The 8,702-nt window shown below is 39.2% G+C and overlaps 2 long non-coding RNA genes across 2 annotated transcripts; one reads left to right on the top strand and one right to left on the bottom strand.

The window, feature by feature from the left end:
• Positions 1-2,239: 2,239 nt before the first annotated feature.
• On the bottom strand, positions 2,240-6,996 carry LOC147758458 (uncharacterized). The gene is made up of 4 exons (XR_015318476.1): positions 6,116-6,996; positions 3,839-3,948; positions 2,819-3,005; positions 2,240-2,545 (listed from the first exon to the last, which is right to left on the bottom strand). It is a non-coding gene; the product is annotated as an uncharacterized LOC147758458 (long non-coding RNA).
• A 185-nt stretch (positions 6,997-7,181) lies between these two features.
• On the top strand, positions 7,182-8,328 carry LOC147758457 (uncharacterized). The gene is made up of 3 exons (XR_015321312.1): positions 7,182-7,293; positions 7,521-7,679; positions 8,201-8,328. It is a non-coding gene; the product is annotated as an uncharacterized LOC147758457 (long non-coding RNA).
• The last annotated feature ends 374 nt before the right edge of the window (positions 8,329-8,702 follow it).

Here is an 8,702-nt window from a genome sequence, read left to right as displayed (position 1 = left end):
GCAAACCTGTGGATTGGATGCGGCCCTCATAGCGATTCTACTGTTTCTGCCGTTGATCGGTTTCCTTGGACTTGTCGCGCCGCTTATGCTATCTGTGTTCCCTCTACTCCTTGGTGAGACCTCCTTAAACTTAATTCCTTCTTATTTCTTAGATTCCAAAAGCTGACCTTAGCTATAAAGTCAGCTTTTGGAATAAAGTTTTACTATAATCTTTTACGAACTATGCAAAGGAAATTTTTGAGGAGAATAAATCATATGCTTTATATACAAAGATATTTACTTATATATGATTAACTGAACAAATCACCAAATATAATATCACCGTTGGATGTAAGCAAGCGGAGAGATGGTCAAGAGACAAATCCTGATCGCTGAACTAGTAACAACTAACATTCAAAATTGTCACTTGTTACGATGTTGAATTGCTAGCTTAGATAGAGTTCTCCAGGTCTAACATCAAATCATGTGAGAAAAGCACAGGTACGCTCGTAGAGTACCGCTGTTGGCCGTAGATGTGCTTAGCCAAAATGGGGCATATTTGTACCTGGATAAAACAACGCATAACCATCATAAGGCAAAATTAAAATGATACCGTCAAGATCTGGTGACGATTCACATATGGCTCATTAATCTTTTACTGAGAACAGTTTGTAAGGGAGGAAAGAAAAGAGCGGTTTGGAATAATTCACATGCTTGGCGGAACACAGGAGCAGACAGAGTGGCAATTGAACGTGTGGCCGGTGAGTGTCGAGGACGCAATGAAGACTTCACTTGACAACACGCAACTCAGCGTTCCGGGCATGCACGATGGACCCAAATGTGTGAATACTGGCTGACAGGCGACCCAGCCAGTGCGCTTGCATCATAGATTCATGAGGTGTTTGTCATGAGCTGCTGTTCCTTATATTACGTAGTACTTTATGGCGCTGTACTTCTAGTCAACCTTCTACCCTGCCACTTCTAGGGGTAGGCAAATTCGTTTTTGTTTGTACCCGATTTCTGATTATGTTTTTTTGCCTTCCAGGTATGCCAACGCTAGCTGGCTCTGGCTCAAATGCCGGGGTGACTATTGCAGGATACCAACAACGTTCAATAGATGATGTTAGGCAACGTGTACTAAATGCAATAAACAGAATAACCAGCTAGTAGCAGCTGGTTATCCGTACGCGTCCCTCATTTCGAACTCGTCTATTTAGCCAAAACCAGTCAGCTTAAATCGCCTACCTTACGTGTTGCGTTTTTTCAATCTTGCTCAACATGAAAGCCTTTCAACTTAACATGTGCACTGATTTATTCTAAAACTACAGCACGTACATATTCGGACAGGGAAGCTCAGGGAAATACCAAATTTGACGTAGTTAAATTTGTACAAGATGAACAATCGGCGCATGAATTGCACCTATCGTTTCGCAACGAAAAATTTGCAAAACCGTACGAAAAATACAAAAAAAAAAAAAAAAAAAAAGGGATCGCTATTATTATAATCGAAGGTGAAAAGATGGGAGAAATTTGACTCCCTTCATTGTAGAAGAGATTGCCACTGTGTTTTTTTCTATATATATATATATATATATATATATATATATAGCGAATACCCTATTCGCTACGTATAGAAAGCGGTTAAATAGTGATTTCGGTGTATGCGAGTCTATGTGTAATTTGTAGTGCTAAAAGAATTAGGAAACTCAGTCGAGAAATGTATCAGTTAGAAATAAAATCGAGTCCTAAATCTTTCCTTCCTCTCTGTCATTCCAATCTAGATTATTATTGTTACTATTATTATTACGTATATGGGTCATACGTATACGTAATTGTTTTCTACGATCATTTCTTGGGCACAACTCAACTACGCTAACGATTCTCGTTCGAAGCACTTTATCGCCATACGTTTGATTAAGCAGTCTATGATCTAAATTTTATTATTATATATATATTAATATTTCAGATTCTAATAATAATGTGTTCGATCGTTGCTCTGTTGGGTCGCTTATGAGCCCAATCAGAATATAGCATTGCCAATACGAAACATAATTAACGTTTATGCTTTCCTCATTAAATCATATCGGCCATGCAGTATATATATATATATATATAGGTACATGCAGTTGGAACAAGTAAAAGATATTTGAAGTTAAACTGAATAAACAATGTATAATAACTAAACGTAAGCGCTGATAACAGTAATTTTTTAGTTAGTTGCCCACTGCTCCAAATTTCTGCCAGTACCGCACAGGTAATTACAAAGAACGATGTTGTCCTTAGTTAAGGTCACTGTCAAACCTAGCGTCCGCAGCCAATATAAGGAACGCATCTTCCATGTCCTCGAAACTAAATAGCCCGCCACGCGATTTACCCTTATTGGGGCTCATATCGACCGAGTGACATTGGAAATTAATAAGTGCATTTCTAATTAAAGTCGACGCGTTGATAGAACGAGGTTAATTGCGACGCTACCTCTTCGAAGAAGGTGACAACAAGTTAGCCCAGATTTGGAGCTAAGCCTATTCAATCCGGTTACCCCAGTGTCCATGGCCTATAGTGGCGCCTGCAAAAACCATGCAGTGATTGATGTAGGCATTACTGATGTGCTGACAACAGAAATTGTTGGCTGAATCCAGAACTTCAGTTAACAGAGGAATAAGTATTCAGAATCCGCATCTCACACATTACAGAAAAAAGGTTCCTGTGTTCGCTATAACAGAACACTATAGAATCGGATACGAGTGTTACATGGACGAAAATCTAACATTTTTATTCCTACTAGCTAAATAAGTAATAATCATAAAGTAATAACATAATGCCGATCGGACCCACTTACTATGTTTTATGTCATTTGTCAACCCTTGCATTTGTTTAGTCTCTCGAACCATAACCAATTCCATGCATGATGAATACGTGCTCTCGTGCCTGGCTTTGTGCGTATAAACGCTTGAGTTGTCGCCATCGTTGGCTTCCACCGGGGCCTTCATAGGTGTATGCCATTTTCTGGAGATATTTAGTATCATCTGCAAGGTATTTTGCGTGCACACGTGACTAGCTCAATGGCAAGGTAAAAAAGTCGAACGGTTCTAATTTAGAAGCAGCAATACTTGAAGATGTTTGCTTTCGGGTAGAAGGGTTGGCTTTTATCATCATGCAATCCGCTTACAAGGCCTACATTAAATCGCGAATTTCTATTTTTTACATAGGATGATGCGATTTATTTAATAATGCTAGTAATAATTGAAGAAGATTGATGTCGTTATAAATAGAAAAGCACCTTAGCTGGGCCTCCCTGCGCGGCACATGCAGAGCGACTACTAACATGGGTTTATCTAGTGATCCTAAAGGTCGTGCGGCTCAGTGAAGAATGTAAGAGAAAAAAAACGGATATGGCAATAAGTTTGTGAGCAATAGAGACCCTGCTGTCGGCAGCTTCTTTACGATTGTAGTGAAGAAATACCGAATCAATAACGACGGCCAAAACTATAATAATACTCATAGTAAAACTAGAATAGTCAACGTTGACACTTGGACGAGCTACTTTAATATTTAGACGGTAAGTGGAGAACAAAGCAGAGTAACTGTGCAAACATCTTCTAAATTTTACGACAGATATAAAACAATGACTATTATTATTAGCTATTATTGTTTTTTGTTGCCCTAGGCAAACACCTGTGGGATGAAGAACTACTATGTTTTTCCATTTGTAGGCCTTGTTACCATAAGCAACAGGCCGTTAAATGGTAGCTGTTATGCCCGTACCCCCTCAAAGTAGGGAGAACATATACTCATAGAACATACATAAAATTATAGCAGCAGCTCGAAGTGCCTTGCTGCTTTCCTAGAAGATCCTTACCGTATGCTTGGTGAATACTGCGCATCATCTCGTTTCCTCGTAAAACGTCTAACGGTTTTCACAGAGCAGTGTCGAGATCATTCCTATTTTCCACGAAGCGATATTTTTTGCTGATTTATGTCAGAGAAAGGAGCCAAAGTGTTGGATCAACATAGAAAACAAGCGTTATTACAAGCGCTGAAAAGCAGGAGGATGACGATAGAACAGCACAGCACTTCCGCTTTTAGAAATTAGCGATTTGTAAAGGGGACGCATAAAGATAATTTATTCGCTTTGTTCTGGTTCTGTATTTCCACCAAATTAGCTAATAGGGTGAGGTGAAGCTATCTATAGAATTAGATAAGAACAGCAATTTTAACATGGTACAATTTCTTCTCCTGGCGCGAAGCGTGTAAATTGTGTGAATTTGACGTCTGTAAACACTCGTTTGAGTTTTCCAAGTTTTTGTTAAAGTTACAAGGTACGCCGAGACGCAAGTTTTTTTTCGTTTGGCGGTAAAGCGAGCGATTAACAGCTCAAGCTGGATAAACTAGTAACAATTCAAGTCACTACTGATTTGCGCATGGTCATATAAGCAGTACGAATACGAACGGTATATGGGACAGGCAGTAGAGGTATGCGCAGCTATTTAGAGACCAATTGTTGCTATTTAAACTCCTGTTACGGGAAATGGTGTAGTTGAAAATTTTTACACATGATGCGGCCTTCAGAAGGCTGGTTCGTATTGCAACCCAGAAATTCACTCGAGGTTCGCAAAATGCTTTAGACTCCGTCGCTTATTTTGACTCCAGCCAGCTGAATGCCAAACCGAGTTCAAAATGGAATCAGGGACACGCCACTTAATTCTTCCTGCTTGCGCATTAGTGAGTGTCTATAATCACTCGTTGGTGCCCTATTTCGGGTATATCGCTGGGTCGCTAGTAAAGGCCATTCCACCTATCTTGGGATAGATTCGACAGAATGTGTGCGTACCCAGTTTAATCTAGTTAAAAGATTAATCTTTTTGCAAGGAGGATATAGCAATCAATGTAAATAATACAATGAAAATGCTCCATTATCCGTTTTAACGAGGTACTCTTTATTAGATCTGAATCCCTTTTGTGACCCTCGGCTGGCTGATATCGTCTAATGAAGAGTTAGCGGCCTGTAACTCTACCCTTCCCCAAGAACCGCTCTTTTAAAAACTTACGACGCTTTTTTTTTTCAATTTGAATCAGACTTAAGTACGCGTTGACTAACAACAGTATCTAAGTAAGCTTTCCTGTTTTGCTATGAATCTATATATATATATATATATATATATATATATATATTAAATGGGGCTCTCGATTTCAAAATACCACAGCGTTCAACTGCTTCTCTTGCAGCCTGACAATAAAGAAGGTTCGGTTAGGTTAGGTTTCAGTGATATTGCACCTATGTGACAATAGCCTATTAGCAACAATACGGCGTTCAAAAAACGATCAGTAACCATTTTACGCAGACTATGGCACACGTTTCCGCCTTGTCGCGATTCTGACTGAAAGGAGTGTTGATCTGATACATGCAACTGGAAAACGATTGCCAAATTCAGCTACGGTTCAAGATGTACTTTCGACCTATTTACGGACGGGCAGGAAAACGCCGCATACGTTAAATGTAACGGAGTAACTGTCTTAGTCATGCATTTCATCAAATTACTGATCATTTTTTTCATATTTCAATTAGAATTCTACTAATGGCTTTTATGGATCGTTCACCTGTCACGATTAGATGCGTAAAACTATTCAGATGCAGCCTTGACGTAGCTTGCTTTATAAAAATCTTTTCCATCGATGAGGTCTTTGGCGAAGCTATGCTAGTGAGGTATTAGTCAATATGCGGTTATAATGTTATTATCCTTATATATGGCGAGACGATAAAAGACGTACAAATCGCGTGCAAATTCCGTGCTAACAGAGCATGTTCGGCGTATATATAAACTACTTTTCTTCCTATCTTAGGTATCGGTATTATCACAAACGTTATATATGTATTAAAGTGTATTAAAGACCGTGGCATGCCTCGGTTTTTTAATATATATATATACACGTACAAAAAAAGAAGACCTCGACATTTAATATTTTAATTTAATATTTCTGTGTGAACAAGTTCTCGGAAGCGTTTCGTTGTTGTTGTTGCTGCTGCTGTTCATTGCATAGGACACGCTTTCATTAGCAAAAGAACTTTACCATCAGACATATAAAACAAAATGGCTGCCATATATGCAACTATAAACCTTAACATATGTTTGCTTACCTTTTTTTAATTAATTCCTTCTAATCACTAATTGTTTGTAGTCATTTTTGCCAATGCTGAGATTTGAGAGATTCCCAGCTCCCAGCAACGCACCTGACAAGATGCGCATTAGTCACTCATATAATGCCGCCTCCATAGCATTCATATATTTAATTATTTTCAAGTTACTCCATTGACTAGTCAGTGAGTCCTTAATTTTTATATGGTTTTCATTTTTTTTAGACCATAAAAATATATTTGAATAATTATTTGCTTGCTCGTTGTTGTACCGGCCTCAAAAGGCCGATAATAGAACGCAGATCGCATAGAAAGTTCATACGAAATTGTTGTAATGCCAAAAATACATAGCAGTATTTTTCTCCTCCGAAATCCTATCTTCTCCTTTTGTTATCATAGCGTATAAAGCCAACGCTATAAAGCAAACTTAGGATACGTGTAGCACTTAACCAATGAATTCAAAACCTTTAAAATTCCAGGGCTCGCTTTTCTGGCCATATAGACCTCTGTTAAGTAGCATACGGGTACGTTGCTGACCGCGATAATCTAATAGTTGCACGAGCTACGATGTCACCAAATATCGAAATTCGGTACGATGGTCTTGCGTTACGTCGTTTCCACCAATAAATCGTTCACCATATCCGCCATAGAAAGTGGAATTTAGTATTCTCGCCAAGAAACAACAAACGCAGTGAGAAGTTGTGTACTTAATACGGGAAAAGTTCTTTGAATTTTACGACACGTATTTTTTGCCAAACATTTGGTTGACTATTGCAAAAACAACATTTTCTGTTGAGAAGTCGATCGATATTCAGCTGATTCGATTGAAATTGAATTCTATGGTAGCCGTCAATAAATGGTGGGAGATCACTCGCTAAAACACGATAGTGAAACGCGACGATCCGCAACGAGGCTTCAAAGCAAATGTGTACTTGTTCATATATAGATAATGTTGTAGACAACTAACAATTCTAATTACGATAGGCTTATAGTTGGTCATCTTTTCAATTCATTTGAAGATCTCACACTTGTAGCGCGCCACTTTTTAAAATCTAATTGACGCCGATACCGGGCAATATCGAACGCTGTATTAATTTGATCTGGTAGATAGCAAAATGTTTGTTTGTGTGCGCCTGTCGGACTCACGATATCGTTGAACAGCTTACTACTCATGAAAAGGAGTGAGTTTATTTTTACTGCGAAAGAAAGCGTCCTTATTTACAGAAAACAGCATTTGCATCTAGGTAATCTAGGACACGTCTGTAGGCGTTACGCAATAAAGCTGGCGCTAGCAGTCATAGCAGTATATATTTTCGTGTATTTCGTATTAACGACTTTCCTATTGTAGGCATGCTCAGGTGCGGTCAGCTTGTTAACGAGCATAAAACGTATATATGCCTTTCCGTAGTTGTTTTGAGCGAATCGTTACCTGGCGCAAAAGATGGCACTGAGGTCGGCTTATGTAAGAGTGTTAGCCAAACGCCACCCAGATTATAGGTTGCTGCCCGAGGACCGGTAACGGAATACACCCCCGTGTAAAAATACGTTGTGTCGTTTACATTGCCAGGTAATTCAGATACGGACTGAGTGGACAACTGCACTGGTTACGCGACTATTTCTAGCATTCACAGCAATAGACGAAATACTAAGAATAGTATGCTGATACCAGGGACTGGCAGACCTTTTGAGTACATAAATAAATAGACCTTAACGTTGCTGGGAATCATTCCATGTGTACTAATAGAATACACTAACCGATGTCTCACTCCGTATGTAAAATGGCATATATGTCTTCTAAGATCATGAACACGACGAAGCTTCGAGGGTGTTTCTGCAGGTAGAGTCTAAATTTAAGCTTTGTTGGTCCCATTCAAAGATTACTATGTAAGGCATCGTAATTTGCATACTCTAGGACAAACCAAACAAGGTCGTTGGAGCCACTGTTGCCACGAGGCAAACAAATCATACCAGTGTGCTCCCCAGAACCTAACCTATTTTGTGGGCTAATTTAATCTACAGCGATTCATTAATTTTCTAGAAAAGAGAACTTAAAGATACCTCTACGTTCGGCTCGATATGGAGTTACAGGGATCACTAAATGCTTTATTCAGAAAAGCCTGTCATTCAGTGAAGCTATGGAAAGCGCTCATCTTTCCAGGGAGGGCCACGATCTTGAGCAACGTAGATAACGTATTATCTGCCCTGGTCCGATAACCCTGGACGCTAAACTCCGAGCTGCATGAACTTTCAAGCGAGCTAGGTCAAGCTGTCGTGGACAGACAGAAAAGAGCTTGCACATGGCTCAACTTCGGGTGTTGTATTTTATTTTAAGAATGATAAAAAAACCGTAACACAATCTTTTGAAAACAACGTTAAAGCTAGTACACAACAGACCAGATAAGATGATCTCTCACTTTGTCCTGATGTGTGTGTACCTAATGGCGTACTTACGTACGCACTATGCGTATGAGTATTCGAAAACGATTCCTGATCAAATGATAGTGTTTGCTTTTATACAGTCGCCTATAGGCATAAAGCTACTTCAGTTTGGCCCAAGATGGCCACGTAATGGTCCAACGTAAAAACTTTT

This window comes from Varroa destructor, unplaced genomic scaffold (assembly GCF_002443255.2).
Source record: "Varroa destructor unplaced genomic scaffold, Vdes_3.0 BEIS01000001.1, whole genome shotgun sequence".
NCBI classification, from domain to species: Eukaryota; Metazoa; Arthropoda; class Arachnida; order Mesostigmata; family Varroidae; genus Varroa; species Varroa destructor.
This window is presented reverse-complemented; position numbering and strand designations above follow the sequence as displayed.